We start from the raw sequence: 20,861 nt of genomic DNA on the forward strand, positions 1-20,861 counted from the left end.
ATTGATTGCTGAGGAAGGCTTTATCTCTCCTTGCTCTTCTTTGGAACTCTGCATTCAAATGGGTATATCTTTCCTTTTCTCCTTTGCCTTTCACTTCTCTTCTTTTCTCAGTTATTTGTAAGGCCTCCTCAGACAACCATTTTGCTATTTTGTATTTCTTTTTCTGGGGTGGTCTGGAACACCTCCTCCTGTACGATGTTTCAAACCTCCATTCATAGTTCTTCAGGCACTCTATCAGAACTAAAGCCTTGAATCTATTTGTCACTTCCACTGTATAATCATTAGGGATTTGATTTAGATCATACTTGAATGGCCTAGTGGTTTTCCCTATGTTCTTCCATTTAAGTCCTAATTTTGCAACAAGGAGTTAATGATCTGAGCTAGTCAGCTCTCATTCTTATTTTTTCTGACTGTATAGATCTTCTCCATCTTCAGCTACAAAGAATATAATTAATCTGATTTTGGTATTGACCATCTGGTGATGTCCATGAGCAAAGGTGTCTCTTGTGTTGTTGGAAGAGGGTGTTTGCTATGACCAACACAATGTTCTAGCTATTGTAAATAGCTAGCCATGTCCTAGCTATTTTAAATAGTTCTGCGATGAACACTGGGGTACATGTATCTTTTTCAATTATGATTTCCTCAGGATATATGCCCAGTAATGGGATTTCTGGATCATATGGTAGTTTATTCCTAGGTTTTTGAGAAATCTCCATAATGGTCTCCATAGTGGCTGTATCAATTTTCATTCCCACCAACAGTACAAAAGAATTCCCTTTTAATCATACCCTTTCCAGTATTTATTGCTTGTAGAGTTTTTGATGATGGCCATTCTGATGGATATGAGATGATACCTCATTGTGATTTTTTTTAATTAATTTTTTTATTGAAGGATAATTGCTTTACAGAATTTTGCTGTTTTCTGTAAAACCTCAACATGAATCAGAAATAGGTATGCGTATATCCCCTCCCCTCATTGTGATTTTGATTTTATTTCTCTAATGATGAGCAATATTGAGCATCTTTTCCTGTGTTTATTAGCCATCTGTATATCTTCTTTGGAGAAATGTCTATTTAGGTCTTCTGCCCACTTTTTGATTGCGTTGTTTGTTTTTCTGGTGTTGAGCTACATGAGCTGTTTGTGTATTTTGTAGATTAATCCTTTGCCTGTGGTTTCATTTGCTATTATTTTCTCCCATTTTGTGGGTTGTCTTTTCACCTTGCTTATAATTTCCTTCTTTGTGCAAAAGTTTTTAAGTTTAATTAGGTTTCATTTATTTTTGCTTTTATTTCTATTACTCTAGGTGGTGGGTCATAGAGGATCTTGCTGTGATTTATGTCTAACAGTATTCTGCCTATGTTTTCCTTTGAGAGATTTATAGTTTCTGGTCTTACGCTTAGGCCTTTAATCCATTTTGAGTTTTTTTGTGTATGCTGTTAAGAAGTGTTCTAATATCATTCGTTTACACGTAGTTGCCCAATTTCCCCAGCACCACTTACTGAAGACTGTCTTTTCTCCACTGTATATTTTTGTCTCCTTTGTCAAAGATAAGGTGCCCATAGGTCCGTGGATTTATCTCCAGGCTTCTTGGATTGGAAGAATCAATGCTGTGAAAATGACTATTTTACCCAAAGCAATCTATAGGTTCAGTACAATTCCTATTAAACTATGAATGGTATTTTTCATGGAATTAGAACAAATAGTTTGATAGCTTATATGGAAACACAAAAGACCCTAAATAGCTAAAGCAATCTTAAGAAGACTGGAGGAGGAGGAACCAACCATCCTGACTTCAGGATATACTACAAAGCTACAGTCACCAAGACAGTATGGTACTGGTGCAAAAATAGAAACATAGAGCAGTGGAACAAGAAATTCTCTTGCTGAACCTACTGTTGAGGATCTTGCCCTCTCATTGTAGGGTCAGGACTCAGAACACTAAAACAGAATATTAGCCAATGATGCTTTTATCTAGTTTAATGCTGACTTCATAACATACTCAGATTATGAGCCAAGTCAGTGCATACACTTGGGTTAGCCCTGTAATGCAACCCCCCTGGACTGAATTCCCAGAAGAACCATGAAAATATAGCCAATACCCTGTTACAGATTCATGCAACTGGAGGGAGCCCTTGTAAGGATTCTCTAGCACTTCTATTTATCATCTGTTATTCCCAGAAATTCCTACAGTTGATTCTGATTTTACCAAGATCAAGGGCATCTCACAGGAATTCCTCTCCATCTGCCATCATACCCAACTTCTCTCTACTCATCTAATGGTAACTTTATCCATTCCACATTGGTATATTTTATCCTCCTCATAACTCTTGAACTCTTTCCCCTTCCTCCCTTCCCTTCAAAGGGGAAATAACTTCTCTTTCTCCTTCTTGTTTCTCTACTGTTCTCTTATCTTCAATCTCATGACCCCCGAGGGCTCCTTTCTTTTTTTTACAGACATGTAAAATCTCTTCCATTTGGGAAAAAATACAATTTCTCTTGACTCTGATCCTACCTCCAACCTTCAAATTTTCTCTCTCGTTTGCCTCTCTGTACATGCTATTTATAATATTCTCATTATCTAATCTTCAGAATTTAGCTTCCACCCTGACTAATGAAACCAAATTGAATTCTTGAAGGCAGTAGTGACTTCCTCCTCATCAGTGTTAATGTTGTTTTTAAAGTCCTCATTTCATACATCTCAACTCTTAACTACCCCTTTGCTTTGAAATTGATTTTTAAAACTCTCCTGGTGGTCCAGTGGCTAAGACTCTATGCTCCCAATGCAGGGAACCCGGGTTTAATCCCTGATCAGGGAAGTAGATCTCACATGCCACAACTAAATATCCTGCATGTTGCAACTAAGAGCCATTACAGCCAAATAAATTAATTAATTAAAATCTTCCTTATTTTTCCTAAACTCATTTTAATGATCTCATAAATTTCTAATGTAAATGTGTAAAATTTACATTAGAACATTACACATTAAAATAATGTGTGAAATTTCTAATAAGAAACCTGATTGATTTCAGATTTGGACTATTGCAGTCATCTTCTGGTTTCCTTGCCCTTATTTTTTATTTTTACTTTTTTGTAGCCTATCCTAAATTTACTATATGCTTGTAATCTCTTTATAATGATCATGTTAATGTGTGTCTTTAACAATATTGCTTCACCATATTCACACAATTAAACATCCTTTTTGCACAGGGATCCTGACTGTACTATTGTGCCACCAGGTGGCATTTATTGGAAGTTTGCTTCTAATACTCCTTACAACTTTTTCTTTCAATCTCTCTCTCTCCTCCCCTCTTTCCTTCCTTCCTTCCCTCCTCTCTTGACTGATTTTTTTTGGCTTTAATTTATGGTATGCCTTAATTCAGCAAATACTTTACAATGTATCAGGTACTGGACTAGGCCTTAGGAAAGACAGATGAAGGACTGTGTGTGCAAATAATAAGGAAAGATTTCTAAGACATTTACAAATATTTATTAATTACCTGTAATGCCCCAGGCACTGTTTAAGTCCTTGATATACATTGGCAAACAAACAAAAAAAAGGTTTCTGCTTTTGTGAGGTTTACATACAGGGGAGACACCCAGAAAATCGTATATATAATAAATGAATTAATAAATGGGAAAGCCATAAGTGCTATAAAGGAAACAATAGACCAGGGTCAAGGGGATTGGGAGTGCCACGGGCTGGCTGTAACTTTAATAGGGTCATCAAGGGAGATAACTGAGGTACCATTTGAGCAAAGACTTGTAGGGGGTGTGAACCCTTAGGGTAACTGTGGGGAGAAACTTCCAGACAGAGCAAGCAGGGCAGAGGCCATATGCTTCTACCTGGAGAAAGAGCAGGTTGCAAGACAAACAGGAGAGCGAGGAAGTGAGGGGAAGAAGGCAGAGAGGAGACTATGCGTCCTCATGGTCTTGGAAGCTGGCTCTTCTCAGAGGGAAGCCAGGAGCCATTGCAGGTTCTGTGACAGGTTCTGACTTATACTTTTTAAAGAACACTCTGGCAGTCATGCGGAGAGACAAACTGTTAAATGTTTTATCCATATAATGCTAATTGTCCAATGTGATTCCACACATTTAAAAAAGCTGTATGTGTGCTTTATGTAGCAGAGAAAATGTATACTAAGTGAATATATCAATACATGCATAGACATCAGTTCATAGCAAATCATCTGGAAGGACAAAATTTCAACAGAAGTGAATGAGTAGGAAGGGGATGAAAAGCGAGCTTTTGCTCTTATTATCATCTTGCATTTTGCTTGAATTTCTTTTTTAAATTGTAAGCATGTGTCTCTCTTGCAATGTCAAAAGAATACCGTTAGAGATGTGGCTGACTTCCTGTTTGAGGAGAAAGTGGTATACAATGGGAAAGATCACCCCATGACTGTCTTCTTGTATATAGTTACTTATGTACTCAGTCATGTGACAGGTCATTGAGAGGATACTGAGGCAATATCTGAAACAATTCCTACTCTAAGAATGTTTTTTGAGGAACTTCCCTGGTGGTCCAGTGGCTAAGAATTGCCTTGCAGTGAAGAGGACATGGGTTTGATCCTTGGTCGGGGAACTAAGATCCCATATGCCACAGGACAACCAAGTCTGCCTGTGTCAACTACTGAGTCTGCACAATGAAGATCTTGCTGACACAGCTAAGATCTGACACAGCTGAGACCTCACACAACTAAGACCAGAGGCAAATAACACCTTATGCAATTAAGATGCAACATGGCCCAGTGGCTGTCAAGACTAGTCTCAGGGCCTGTGTTTGCAGGAAATTGGACATGGCTGTTGCCATTGCCATCTATTCTCCTAGGTACATGTATTATGAGTAGTGCTGATGAGTTTAGTTGCTTATGAAGTATTTTCTAACTCTGCACCTCTCCAATAGGGTAGCCGACAGCTCTGGGTGTGAGTGCTTGAAATGTAACTAGTCCAAACTGAGATGTTCTCTTGTATGAACAAAAGAACAAAAAAACCTCACTCATGAGTCCTATGTTGGTCACATGCTGAAAGTACATTATTTTAGATGTACTGGGTTAAATAAAATGTGCTAAAATTAATTTTGGTTGTATCTTTAAAAAAAAATTTCCCTGACCACGCCACATAGCATGTGGGCAACCAGGGTTGCCAGGTTAGTTCCCCAACTAACCAGGTTAGTTCCCCAACCAGGAATTGAACCCATGCACCCTGCATTGGAAGCCTGAAGTCTTAACCATTGGATCACCAGGGATTTCCAATTTTGGCTGCTTCTTTCACTTTTTCTAATGTGGCTACTAGAAAATTTAAGCTCACAAAAGTGACTGTCATTCTTATTCTATTGGCACTGATCTAAAACATGATGCTGATCTGGCAATGAGCACAGGCGGGTGCTGTTAGGGAAACTAAAATGGAGGTAGTCTTGTTCAGGCTTCAGAAGTAGGGTAGCTGGCCTCTGACTGACTTCTGGCCTTGCCGGAATCCTGCCTGGACTACACGCCAGGCTGCAAGCACACCAATTGTTACCAGCAAGTTAAGTGGCATTTAAGATAAGAAAGGTCTTGGAGTTTCTTAAGCCACTGGGTACCTGCCCCGTTCCCCAGGGTCTAAGGAATCTTATGATTCACAAGGTGAGACAAACAGCATTGTAAATTTAAAGAAAAACAGAGCGGCATGTTTGCAGTCTGGGATTATAAATGGGAGCCCCCAAAGCTGCAATTTGAAGTCTTATTCATGGGGTTGACACACTGGGACCCTTTCCCAGTTGGGACTCCAGATTGCTGTCCTTCGGGACTTCCCAGCGCTGTGAAATGTAAACACCTGGGTGTCTATTTTAGTCAACAGCCCACTCACTGAAATGGCTTTTCACGGAGTTTTCAGTGACAAAGAGAACAAAGAATTGCTGTAGCCTTATTCTTGGTGTATACATACAACATATGTATCAACAGTTCACAGTTGCAGCTGGAAATGCCTTGTCACATGGTATAGTGTTAGTATTTGTATAGTAAGATCTTGGATAAAACTTCTGTCGATAGTTCATTTTGTTTCTCTCTGAGCATAACATGGGATTAACTTGTAAGTTTATAAATTCTCAACAGAAATGTAAGAAAGTACTCTGTGTTTACCAATGAAATTAATCAATTTTGTCCTGAAAGCATTGTTTGTACTTGTTCTGGGAAAAACTCCACTGGTTGATTAGAATAGTGTCATGGTGTTTGCTTGTTGAATGACTCACAAACTTCAGTGGTATCCTCCAAGTGGGAATTATAACTGCATGGAGGGCTTGTAGAGTGAATTTTGATCTAATCAAATTCAGTTTTCAGGTATTTATTGTGGCACCTCTTATTCAGTTTCAGTTTCAACCACTTTGGTAAAATCATCACACCTGCAGATTTGCTTGACTCAGTAAATCCTGACTGACACTCCACATTGCCTGTGTGTTTGTAAGATTATTCTGATCTATAGGACAGATGCTACTGTTTCCATCACTATTTTATGCTTCAGTGGACCCTTTTGAGGCACTGCTCCTTTTAAAAGAATGAACTGGAGTAGAATATAACCCAATAGCAATAACAAAGGTTGCAAATTTGCTAAAGATAAACAAGTCAATGGTGTGAAACCAGGATGAATCTTGATAACTGAATGTTATGTGGCAAGCTGGTTAATGGCAATGATTACTGAAAACAAAATGGATTTCTGTGAAATCATGACAATCTTACTTCTCCAGTTCATGAGGTGTGATGATGACTGTTTCACTGCTTTTTCCTCTGAAGCCCCCAAAGGCCCTGTGGTCTGCGGAGAGATCTCTGTGTTCACTGCTGTGGGGACACTTCAAGCAAGAGAGCCTCCCTGGAGGCAGGCAAGAGCCCACAGGGACCTGAGGATTCCATAGACACATTGGCTCCGACCTGATCTCTCACCAAAATGCCTAACCGACCTTCCTGTGTGCTTTCTTTGGATTCCTCAGCCCTGGAGTCTGTCTGTCCGTCTGTCCCCAGGAACGACTTTCCTGGTGTAGTGATTGGCCCAGGGTCAGTGCTCAATAATCATAGGTCTGCTGCTCAGGTTATCTGGAGAGTTCATTGATGAGGTAATCAGCACACTTGCTTGATGACGGAACACACTTTGCTACTGTGGGTTATGTAACACAATCAGAGTAGGGAGTGTGGCGCAACCAGATTCAGCACCTCTGAGGAGGAAATGAGTCTGTGGCATCAGTCAAGAGCAGAGTGTGGGGTGAGGATGGTGACCTCATGGAAGGCATCTTGCAGCCCTGGCTGGTGCTGATGCTCAGAGAGAGCGCATCAGTCTTGAGAAGATATTAGACGCTTTCTGATGGGTAGATTTTATGACTGTAAAATGACCTTATTATTGAAATTCTTGCACTTCCCTCATAGCTCAGTCGGTAAAGAAATCTGTCTGCAATGCAGGAGACACTGGTTCGATTCCTGGGTTGAGAAGATCCCCTGGAGAAAGAAATGGCAACCCACTCCAGTATTCTTGCCTGGAGAATCCCACAGAGGAGCCTGGCAGGCTACAATCCATGGGGTCGCAAGGGTCTGAGACGACTTAGCAACTAAACCACCACCACCATTGAAATTCTTGTAGGAAAAAGAAACATTACAGTAGAGAATGAAAGTCAGTTCCCCCATTGGAATAACAACGAATTAATTTTTAAAAATTAAATGAAAGATTATTTAGATTCTGTAATGCTTTACAATTTTTAAAAGTTTCACATAAATGATTTCATGTAATTCCATAATAACCCTTTTATCTTCCTTCTTACCCCACCTTGTCTGTGCCCTCTTGCCTCTCCCCATTGGTAATTACTAGTTCATTCTCTGAATCTGTGAGTCTGTTTCTTGTTTTATTTACTTTTTATTTACTGTTTTTTTTTTTTTTGCCACTTGGCATGCGAGATCTTAGTTTCCAGACCAGGGATTGAACCCGTGCTTGCTGCAGTGAAAAAAGCACAGAATCTTAACCCCTGGATCACCAGGGAATTTTCTGACTGGTTTGTTGTGTTTTCTTTAGCGAAATAACTGCTTTTTAAAAACTTGAATTTTTGGGTGGAATACAATTATATTGCTAATTTAATACAAAACTTCTTTTTTCCTTTAAGATTTTTTACATGGGTCATTTTAAAGCCTTTATTGAATTTTTACAATATGAATTCTTTTTACTGTTTTGGTTTCTGGCTGTGAGACATGTGGGATCTTAGCTTCCCGACCAGGGATCGAACCCACACCCCCTACATTGAAAAGCAAAATCTCAACCACTGGACCACCACGAAAGTCCCAAGTCTTCTTTATCTTGTCTATAATCAATAAGCCTGGTGTTTTATGAGCAGTTTTAGTTTACAATGGATTGGAAAGTCCAGAGTATTCACACATGCCTCTCTCCATCATACACAGTTTCTCCTATCATTGACACCTTGTGTTAATGGGATGCATTCATTGAAACTGATGAACCAATAGTATACATTATTATTACTTCAGTTCATAATTTCCATCAGTGTTCATTCTGTGCTGACTGTATCCTACGGGTGTTGACAAATGTATGAAGACATGAACCCACTATTGTGTATCATACAGAACAGTTTCCCTGCCCTAAAAACCCCATGCTTCATCTTTTTAACCTTCTAAAAGCCAGCTGGGTTAGCCTTCCTGAAAGAGAACTGGGATGCCGACTTGCTCTTGCTGCAGTCAGCGCTGGCAGCGGCTTCCCTGTGACCCGCAAAGTACAAGCTTGCACCACTCGGACTGCTCGCCCTCCAGCCTCGCTTGTATCCGCCACTGCTCCTCTCTCAGGGCCTTCGACTCCTGCCGCTGCTCTTTGACCTTCCCCACACGCGCCCCTCACCTCCCCACTCCCTGCCTGTTTATGTCGTTTTTCTCTCCACACGAAGGCCCGGGCCTTTCCCTCAGAGCTGCCTTCTCTCAAAGCCCAGCGCAGGAGCCCTCCCGCGATGGACTCTGCTCCCTTGTGAGAGTCATCTCCCGCCTCTCAGAGCCTCCCTGATGCCGTCCCTCTGTCTCCTCAATGGCATTTACAGGTTGACCTCACATTACTGCACTTGCCAGATCCTGCATTTTTTACAAATTTGTGGCAACCTTGCGTTGTCAGATGATGGTTAGTATTAATATTGTAGCAATAAGTTAGTTTTTAACCAAGGTATGTACATTTGTTTACATATAATGCTATTGCACACCTAATAGACTACAGTATATTGTAGGCATAACTTTCATAGGCACTAGGAAACCAAAAACTTCATGTGTCTCTCTTCATTGCGAGATTCGATTTCTTGCTGGAATCCAGAACCCAACCCAGCACATCTCCGAGGTCTGCCTGCATCATTTTCCATCTCGTTTAGTTGGACTTGTTTTATTTCCCCCAGTGCAGCATGGTGGGTAAGAGAATGTGCTCTGGAACCGAGGCCTTTCTTGACCTCAGTATTGGGTGTACACATACATAATGTGGGGACAGTTTGCATGGTGTGAACCATCTGGAGTTATGTGAGGATAGAATGAGTTAATCCACGTGGCGTTGACAAGACAACCTGGCCCCCAGGAAGAGCTCGCAGATCATTAGCTGTTTGTTACCCCTCAGGTCTTCCTCCCACCACCCTCCGCCTGGAGGGCAAGCTCCTGGGAACCCAGGGCCTGTCACATTCATCTCTGTGTCCTCCACACGGCAACTCAGGAAAGTCTGAGAGCAAGGGCTCAATAGAAGCCTAATGGTTACACAGCCGGAGCCCCGACGTCCCATACCAAAGGAAGTGTAAAAAGCAGACCGACAAGACAGAGCTCTGATGCTTAAAGCAATCTTCAGATGAACCAGCCCTGCCCTGCCCGAGCCCATTAGAGAGAACGTGGCCATGAACATCTTTGCTGTGATGCTTACAGTTGAGTTTGTTTGGCCCTGGGTCTCAGGAGATGGGGCGGGAGGCAGCTTCAGTGCTTCAGGAAAGGGCGATGGACGAGGCCACTGTTTTCAGAAACGGGAAAGAATCAGTACCTGGTGTAGGCTCCAGCGGAAACCTCTGCGTGCTTCTGGTCCCCTTGGTGGAGGCGATGGCACTTGACCAAAAGCTGGAATCCCAAAGGCAGGAGCTGGGCTCCCAAAGATGGAAAGGCAAAGAAGAGGGACACCGTTCTACTCAGCAACCTAAAGGAGGAGGGACAGCTTCTTTGGTGTATCTTGTAATTGCGTCCATCATTGCACCTACAAATGTTTCTATTCTGCTTCCTCTGATATCAAAGAACAGCCAGGCAGCAATAGTGGGGCTTCCTGCCCGCCTCTTCTTCAGGGAACTGGCAAAGAGACTAAACAGGATTTGGGGCCAGTCTGGAAAGACTGCCCCGGGGTCAGCATGCTTGACCTGTGTGCTATTCACAATAGCACGGTTGACTTGCGGGTGCTCCGACACCTGAGACATTAAAGCAGCACATAGGAAGGAAGGAAGGATGCTGGGGTAGGGGAGCGTGGGGTGGACCAAGGGGACAATTCCATCCGAGGGAATGGCTGAGGACAGCTGCCTGTGCTGACTGCTCCGAGCGCTGCGGATGGTCCCCAGGGAACTGGGCCCGCTCAGGACCTCCACTGGCTAGATGAACACTGGCCTTGAGGACTGACAGGCCTGTTGGGACAGGGGGAGGAGGTGACATCTGGCAGCTTCGGATGGGAGCCCGCATGACTGGTTCATTTATTCCCATCATTCACTTTGGGCCCAAGAGACAGCTTGTCCCTGTGAGCTGGTTCTGGAAAACAGGAGAGAAATTTCCCTGCCTTTTTTTGGATCTCTTCGTTCAGATTTTCATCTCTACTGGGGCTGTGTGATGCTCAAGGCTGCATTTGGGGAGAGGGAGGAGAAGGGATGCCAAGCATGGTCAGAGCAGAGCAGTCCGAGGGCATGGGAGGGGAAAGCAGGGTGTGCAGAGATGGAGAGAGGGCTCCAAGGGAGGAGGGAGACTGTGTGGGCTCAGGCCTCACCCCTGGGGCCAGCTTCCCACGGCCTCCTGGAGGCCTGAAAGTCCTGACCTGACTCGGAGCCATGGACGCAGCTGCCATCTGTCCCCAGTCCTGCTCTTTTCCGCCCCTCTCTCCACCTCCCACATCACCCACCCCCTCCTTGCCAAACCCAGACTGGCTTCATTTTCCTTCCTCTGTGTTCTCACTTACACTTGCTTTACAGTTCTCTGTTTAGGTGGCCAACTTGATCATGAATCTGTGGGCCTGGGGCCAGGGGCAGAGCCTCATTCACCCTGTGACCCCATGCCCAGCCCTGCACCTGGCACATGCCAGAGCTGAGGAAGTGCTGAGCAGATGAGTGTGGCCGCCCATTGTGACATATGGACAGCCTCAAGGTCACAGAAACAGCTGTGTGACACTGTCAGGGGATCATCTCCTTGCTTGAGGGTAATGGGTGGAGGATGGAAAGCTTGTTTTTTTAAAGTGAGCTTTAAATAACTGAATTGTGAATATAATTTCTAGTCGGTCGAGTTTTTCCTTCTGTAGACATACGCAAAGTGCAAAGGAGGTGTCAAAACAGTTAAATAATAGGAGACTGACCCTTGCTCCCCGCATCTGCCTAGACGGTTGGGTTGGTTGTACTAACTGAAGGTGTGAGCCAAGATGCTGTGCCCTGGACTCTGCTCTCGCCCTGACATGGCTCCTTGCTCAGGAGATGGTTACAGTCATCACCAAAAACTCCCCAAAGACCATTTCCTTAGAAAGGAACCTAAAGGAGTATGACCAGTGTTTTCTAGACACACAGAATCGGTAGAATAAGGACTTCCCTGGTGGTCCATTGATTAAGCATCTGCCTCGCAATGCAGGGGACTCAGGTTCAATTCCTGGTCAGGGAACTAATGGCCCACATGTCGCAGGGTAACTAAGCCTCTGTGTCATAACTGAAGAGAAGATTGCGCACTGCAACAAAATGCTCACGTGCTGCAGTGAAAGGTCCCGTGTGCCGCAACTAAGAGCCGACACAGCCGAAAAAGAAAAACGGAACCAGTACGATACACACACATGCAGGGTTGGCTCTTATCATGCTCAGGCTTTGTGTCCACAGATTCAACCAACAGCGGATCAAAAATATTAGAAAAAAATTCCAGAAAGTTTCAAAATGCAAAACTTGAATATGATCTGTGCTGACATCTATTTACACAGTCTCTACATTGTATTTACAACTATTCACATAACATTTATACTGTGCTAGGTATTACAAGTAATCTCCGGAAGATTTAAAATATACGGGAGGGTGCAAGTAGGTTTTCTATATGGAACGTGAACATTTGAGGGTTTTTGTATACGTGGAGGGTCCTAGAATCAACTCCCCACCGAAACAGACAGAGGTGTATAGAAAAGATGATTTATTATGCAGAATTGCCTCACACAGTCATGGAGGCCAAGAATCTTTGATCTGCAAGTTAGAGATTCGGGAAACCTAATGGTGTGATTCAGTCTGAGGCCAAGGGCCTGAGAACTAGAGGAGCTGATGGTGTAAATGTCCGTCCCAGAACAGGAGATGAAGTGAGATATCCCAGCTCAACAGTGAGGCAGGGAAAAAGGTGGACAAAATGTTCCTTACGGTGTCTTTTATTTTATTCGGACCCTCACTGGATTGGGCGATGCCCACCCACATTGGGAAGGCAGATCTATTGATTCTGAAACACCCTCCCAGACATGCCCAGAAAAGATGTTTAATCTCGGCACCTCCCGGCCAGTCAATTTGACACAAAGAACTGTCCATCACCTTTGGGTAATTAAGTAGTCTGGCTAATTGGGAGTCATCAACTTTTAAAAATTGTGGTGAAATACATCACACGGCCCTTTCAGTAGTAAAACCAGCATTTGTTCCCTCACCAAACCCCATGCCAAATTCATCATAAAGAAAGCTCAGCATCCATAATTCCAATAGTGCTCATCAATTTAGAGGAGGGGGCATTTAGTAAATATTCCAACTGGTCGTTTTATGCACAAGGCTTCAGTCAGAACATAGAAAAAAAAAAATTCTGTGAATGAAATATTGTATGTTCAGATTTTATAAAAGACATTTTTAAAAGCCCAATTTACAGCCGTATATTTTCTTATGATGTAATTTATGAGAAGATGTCTGTGCTCACCGGTGCTGTAACACTACTGCTGTCGGATTTCACTGTTTGGTGATAAATGTATACAATATTTCTAAGGGAAACTATGTACTGTGATGTAAAAGTCTGGGCAAAATGTATATAATCCTTGTGTATAGTTGTCTATTTGATTATAATTACTGATTGTAAAGATTTAATAAAATATGTAAATATCCTGAAAAAAAAAATTGTGGTGAAATAAATATAACATAAAATTTACTATTTTAACCATTGTTTAAGTCTAGTGGCATTTAAGTACATTCATACTGTGCAGGCATTATGATTATCCACCTCCAGAACTTTTTCATCTTCCCGAACTGAAAGGGACCCCGTTAAACAGTAATTCCCTGTTCTTCGCTCCCCTAGCCTCTGCTTTCTGCTCCTATGAGTTTGATTCCTCTAGGTACCTCATACAAGTAAACCGGACAATATTTGTCCTTTTGTGACAGGTTTATTTCGCTTAGCATGGGGTCTTCAAGGTTCATCCATGTTGTAGCGTAAGTCAGAGGTTCCTTACTTTTTAAGACTGAATAATATTCCATTGTTACTGAATTCGGGTTTGGCTAATTCTAGGCACCAGTCAGGGCAATCAGGCTTCAGGTTCATTTTTACCTGTGGGGATACAGGGGTAGCGTTGGTGGTGCTGTTAATGGTGACCAGGAATGACAGCAGATGAGGTGCAGTGAGACAGGCGTGGCCTCTACAGCAACCCCAGTGGATTTTATGTGCCTAAGCTTATTGACTTTTTCTAATATAGACTTGATATTGTGGTGGCTGTCTTCCTCTAGGAGGAAAAATATCTGAATTTTTGTGGTATTTTTAAGATACAGAGAAGTTTGCTATATTGAGAGTAAAACATAACTCCCTAGAATAACTTAGGTTTTATCTCCTATAAATTGGCTTAATGCCAAGTTGTGTTGTTCGGTTGCCAAGTCGAGTCTGACTCTTTGTGACCCTGTGGGCTGCAGCACACCAGGCTACCCTGTCCCTCACCATCTCCTGGAGTTTGCCCAAGTTCATGTCCATTGAGTCAACGAGTTGTCCTCCACTCTTCCCCAGTAGCATATCGGATAACTTCTGACCTGGGGGGCTCATTTATCAGTGTCATATCTTTTTGCCTTTTTATACATTTCTTAGGGTTCTTACGGTTAGTACACTGGAGTGGCTTCCATCCCTTCCTCCAGTGGATCACGTTTTGTCAGAACTCTCCGCCGTGACCATTCTGTCTTGATGGCCCCACACGGCATGGCTCATAGCTTATTTGAGTTACACAAGCACCTTCATGAAAAGGCATTGATCCATGACGGGGAATGCCAAGTTGCTTTGTTTTAAATAAATGCTTGGACGTGGGCTATCTCCTCTCTGCCGCTCACCGCTCCAGCGCCACGCAGACACCCCTTGCCGCTTTCACGGTAATCCAAGTCTACGCCCCACCAGTGCTGAAGAAGCTGAAGTTGAACAGTTCTATGAAGACCTACAAGACCTTCTAGAACTAACAACCCAAAAAGATGTCCTTTTCATTATAAGGGACTGGAATGCAAAAGTAGGAAGTCCAGAAACACCTGGAGTAACAGGCAAATTTGGCCTTGGAGTACAGAATGAAGCAGGGCAAAGGCTAATAGAATTTTGCCAAGAGAACGCACTGGTCATAGCAAACACCCTCTTTCAACAACACAAGAGAAGACTCTACACATGGACATCACCAGACGGTCAACACCGAAATCAGGTTGATTATATGCTTTGCAGCTAAAGATGGAGAAGCTATATACAGTCAGCAAAAACGAGACCGGGAGCTGACTGTGGCTCAGATCATGAACTCCTTATTGCCAAATTCAGACTTAAATTGAAGAAAGTAGGGAAAACCACTAGACCATTCAGGTATGACCTAAATCAAATCCTTTATGATTATACAGTGGAAGTGAGAAATAGATTCAAGGGATTAGATCTGATAGACGGAGTGCCTGATGAACTAGGGACGGAGGTTCGTGACATTGTACAGGAGACAGGGATCAAGACCATCCCCATGGAAAAGAAATGCAAAAAGGCAAAATGGTTGTCTGAGGAGGGCTTACAAATAGCTGTGAAAAGAAGAGAAGTGAAAAGCAAAGGAGAAAAGGAAAGGTACTCCCATTTGAATGCAGAGTTTCAAAGAATAGCAAGGAGAGATATGAAAGCCTTCCTCAGTGATCAAAGAAATAGAGGAAAACAATAGAATGGGAAAGACTAGAGAGATCTCTTCAAGAAAATTAGAGATACCAGGGGAATATTTCATTCACAGATGGGCACAATAAAGGACCTAACAGAAGCAGAAGATATTAAGAAGAGGTGGCAAGAATACACAGAACTATACAAAAAAGATCTTAATGACCCAGATAATCACGATGGTGCGATCACTCACCTAGAGCCAGACATCCTGGAATGTGAAGTCAAGTGGGCCTTAGGAAGCATCACTACGAACAAAGCTAGGGGAGGTGATGGAATTCCAGTTGAGCTATTTCAAATTGGGAAAGATGATGCTGTGAAAGTGCTGCATTCAATATGCCAGCAAATTTGGAAAACTCAGCAGTGGTCACAGGACTGCAAAAGGTCAGTGTTCATTCCAATCCCAATGCCAAAGAATGCTCAAACTGCCGCACAATTGCGCTCATCTCACACGCTAACAAAGTAATGCTCAAAATTCTCCAAGCCAGGCTTCAACAGTAGGTGAACCGTGAACTTCCTGATGTTCAAGTTGGATTTAGGAAAGGCAGAGGAACCAGAGATCAGATTGTCAACATCTGTTGGATCATCAAAAAAGCGAGAGAGTTCCAGAAAGACATCTACTTCTGCTTTATTGACTATGCCAAAGCCTTTGACTGTGTGGATCACAATAAACTATGGAAAATTCTGAAAGAGATGGGAATACCAGACCATCTCACGTGCCTCCTGAGAAGTCTGTATGCAGGTCAAGAAGCAACAATTAGAACTAGACATGGAACAACAGACTGGTTCCAAATTGCAAAAGGAGTATGACAAGGCTGTATGTTGTCACCCTGTTTATTTAACTTATATGCAGTGTACATTATGAGAAATGCTGGGCTGGATGAGGCACAAGTTGGAATCAAGATTGCCGGGAGAAATATCAATAACCTCAGATATGCAGATGATATCACACTTACGGCAGAAAGTGAAGAGGAACTAAAAAGTCTCTTGATGAAAGTGAAAGACGAGAGTGAAAAAGTTGACTTAAAGCTCAACATTCAGAAAACTAAGATCATGACACCTGATCCCATCACTTCATGGCAAATAGATGGGAAAACGTGGAAACAGTGACAGACTTTATTTTGGGGAGCTCCAAAATCACTGCAGTTGGTGACGGCAGCCATGAAATTAAAAGACACTCTTTGGAAGAAAAGTTATGATTAATCTAGACAGTATATTAAAAAGCAGAGACATTAGTTTGCCAACAAAGGTCTATCTAGTCAAAGCTTTGGTTTTTCTAGTAGTCATGTATGGATGGGAGAGTTGGACTATAAAAAAGCCGAGCGCCGAAGAATTGATGAACTGTGGTGTTGGAGAAGACTCTTGAGAGTCCCTTGGATTGCAAGGAGATCCAACCAGTCCATCCTAAAGGAGATCAGTCCTGAATATTCATTGGAAGGACTGATGCTGAAGCTGAAACACCAATACTTTGGCGACCTGATGTGAAGAGCTGACTCATTGGAAAAGACCCTGATGCTGGGAAAGATTGGAGGCAGAGGAGAAGAGGATGACAGAGGATGAGATGGCTGGATGGCATCACCGACTCAATGGACAGGAGCATGAGCAAGCTCTGGGAGTTGGTGATGGACAGGGAGACCTGGCGTGCTGTAGTCCATGGGGTCGCAGAGTTGGACATGACTGTGTGACTGAACTGAACTGATAACCCCCTAATTGGGGGTTATATTTCCATAAACTTTTTCTTTGACTGATAATCCATGGGCTTTCCTTGTGGCTCATTTGGTAAAGAATCTGCTTGCACAAAAATATACAATGGAAAAAAGGCAATTTCTTTAACAAGTGGTGCTGAGAAAACTGATCAACCACTTGTAAATTAATGAAACTAGAACACTTTCTAACAGCATACACAAAAACAAACTCAAAATGGATTAAAGATCTAAATTAAGACCAGAAACTATAAACTCCTAGAGGAAAACATAGGCAAAACACTCTGACATAAATCACAGCAAGATCCTCTATGCCTCACCTCCCAGAGTAAAGGAAATAAAAGCAAAAATAAACAAATGGGACTTAATTAAATTTAAAAGCTTTTGCACAATGAAGGAAACTATAAACAAGGTGAAAAGACAGCCCTCAGATTGGGAGAAAATAATAGCAAATGAAGCAAGAGACAAAGAATTAATCTCAAAAATATACAAGCAGCTCATACAGCTCAATACCAGAAAAATAAAGGACCCAATCAAAAAATGGGCCAAAGAACTAAACAGACGTTTCTCCAAAGAAGACATACAGATGGCTAACAAACACACGAAAAGATGCTCAACATCACTCATTATCAGAGAAATGCAAATCAAAACCTCAATGAGGTACCATTACATGCCAGTCAGAATGGTTGCTATCCAAAAGTCTACAAGCAATAAATGCTGGAGAGGGTGTGGAGAAAAGGGAACCCTCTTACACTGTTGGTGGGAATGCAAACTAGTACAGCCACTATGGAGAGTGGTGTGGAGATTCCTTAAAAAACTGGAAATAGAACTGCCATATGACCCAGCAATACCACTCCTGGGCATACACACCGAAGAAACCAGATCTGAAAGAGACACGTGCACCCCAATGTTCATCGCAGCACTGTTTATAATAGCCAGGACATGGAAGCAACCTAGATGCCCATCAGCAGAAGAATGGATAAGGAAGCTGTGGTACATATACACCATGGAATATTACTCAGCCGTTAAAAAGAATTCATTTGAATCAGTTCTAATGAGGTGGATGACACTGGAGTCCGTAATACAGAGTGAAGTAAGTCAGAAAGAAAAACACCAATACAGTATATTAATGTATATATATGGAATTTAGAAAGATGGTAATGATGACCCTACATGTGATGGTAGAGACACAGATAAAAAGAACAGAATTTTGGACTCTGTGGGAGAAGGCGAGGGTAGGATGATTTGAGAGAATAGCATTCAAACATGTATATTACCATATGTGAAATAGATGGTTTGATGCATGTTCAATGTATCCATTGAACAGTCCAAGTTCGATGCATGAAACAGGGCACTCAGGGATGGGATGGAAAGCAGGTGGGAGGGGGGTTCGGGCTGAGGGACACATGTACACCTATGACTGATTCATGTCAATGTATGGCAAAAACCAGTACAGTACTGTAAAGTAATTAGCCTCCAATTAAATAAATAAGTGGAAAAAAAAAAAAAAAGAATCCACCTGCAATGCAGAAGACCTGGGTCTGATTCCTGGGTTGGGAAAATCCCCTGGAGAAGGGAAAGGCTACCCACTCCAGTATTCTGGCCTGGAGAATTCCATGGACTGTATAGTACATGGGGTCACAAAGAGTTGGACATTACTGACCCAATTTCACTTTTTCACTTTTCCATGGGTGAGAGGGGCTAGGACTGTAATGCACTGAGCATGCACTCTAAGCTGATGCTGCTTGCCTGCAGTTAGCTCAGCAACTCACCCCAATTCTGAGCTTGTTCTAGAGAAGGGAAACAGGCTAACAGGTTTCTTAATCTGTGTTAGGTCTCAAGAATACAAAATGACCCCAGGATTCAATCCAGGTGTATCTCACCCCTGACCTATGTGCACACCAGCCCCCCACAAATAGCACAAACTTAGTGTCAGTATCGCATTTGTGTTGATTCCACCCAGAAGCCGTCTCTCTGGCCCAAGGCGTGTCTGTTTGAGGCATAAATGTGATGCTGGTAGTTAAAGATGACAAAGACCTTTGCAGGCAGTGAGTGTCCTTACAGCTGTTAGATGGTAGGGGAATTACCAGGCACTTAACATCACAGGCTTCTGCATTTCTGGATCTCAGCCTCCAAAACAAGAAAGCCTGGTTTTTTAAGATATGTCTTGCTGAGTGAAATCTAGGAAGTCCTGGAAACCTAAGGGACATCTGATCTTGCAGGGATTTTTCCAACCCTATTCTACCCTTTCCTCTTCGAGGGGGAAAAAAAAAAGCCATTCTTATGGGTTCAGAGTCAGAAGGCAGGGCCCACCCATCATTTCTTGAATGAAATTCCTCAAGGGGTATTTTAGTCACAGTGGCCTGAGCCCCACAATTAACCTCCTGTTACGGAAGACTGACTGGGCTTCTAAACCTGATCTTCTAACCATGATCATCCATCGGCTCTGCCTCCCCGTGAAACTCCCTCCATAGCAGCTGACGGCCCATGTGTCACACAGGGTGCTACCAAGTGACCACACAGGACGCCCAGGGGCTGAAGCAGAGCTGGGATGAACAGGATGCAGAACAGACCGGACATGATATGGCTGTAGGAGTTATTCTGCCAAATAACCAAGTGCTTGGTGCTAAGTGAGTATCAAAGAAAATGACAGTGCTCCTGTCTTCAAGAACCTTTCACTATCACGCAAGCAACAAACCAAAGCCCAGACACCAGCACAAACATTTCTAACGTGATTGGCCAAAAGTCACAAAACGCTAGCCTGTTGGGGTTGGTGTTAGTGGAGTCCCTCCCACTTCACGCTGGCCCCACCCTCAGATCCCATTTGGGGTTTTGCAGTAGCTTCCTCCGGTCTGCCCTCCTCGTGTAGCCTTCTCCAGCTCCACAGGGCAGCCAGGGCACATTTCACAATGTAGTCGTTTTCATGACCTCCTTGGGAAAGCCTTCGCAGCTCCCACCACAGGCACAGAACCTAGAGTCAGTCCCAGGTCCTGGGCCCACCTGCCGTCTCCTGCACCTCGTGCCTCAGTCTTCTAAATGCTCAGTTTCCTAGAGAGCTTTTAACCCTCCTTACTTTTGTTCAATCTCTTCCCTCTTTCCCCTCTAAGACTCAGCTCAGGTGTCATAACCTCTTAGATACCTTTTTAGAAGTGCACCCGCAATCTCGGTTCTTATCACGTGTGAAAAAGTGGAACTGTTAGTTGCTCAGTCATGTCTTTGCGACCCCATGGACTACAGCCTGCCAGGGTCCTCTGTCCATGGAATTCTACAGCAAGAATACTGGAGTGGAAAAAAAAATTACTGGAGTGGGCAGCTATTCCCTTCTCTAGGGATCTTCCTGACCTCGAACCCAGGTCACCTGCATTGCAGACAGATTCTTTACTGTCTGAGCCATCCTCAGGTACCTTTTTAGAAGTGCATCTGCAATCTCAGTTATCATGTGTAGCGTGGCCTAACGGTGGGGGTCATGGGGTTGGAGTCAGATGCTGCGGCTCGTTGTCCTGACTCGACTACTTACCCTGTGACCTCAGGTCAACTGTCAATATTTTATCCATGCTACACTTCAGCTTCTCATTTATGAAAAAGACAGTCATCAGACTTACTTTACTGGGCTGCTGTGAAGAGTATGCTAATCACAACAGTTCCTGGCATGAAGCAAGTATGGAATAAATACTATCAGCCTTCACCTACTATTTTACTTACCTATTCCTTGGTGTCTGCCGCATTTGTCAGTACTGAGATCTTTGAGGTCAGAGCCTGTCTCTTGTTATCTGTGAAGTTTCAGGGATGGGAGAGACCAGGTGATTACAAATATGCCTGAAGGTATAG

The sequence above is a fragment of the Muntiacus reevesi genome, chromosome 10, assembly GCF_963930625.1.
Source record: "Muntiacus reevesi chromosome 10, mMunRee1.1, whole genome shotgun sequence".
Lineage (NCBI taxonomy): Eukaryota > Metazoa > Chordata > Mammalia > Artiodactyla > Cervidae > Muntiacus > Muntiacus reevesi.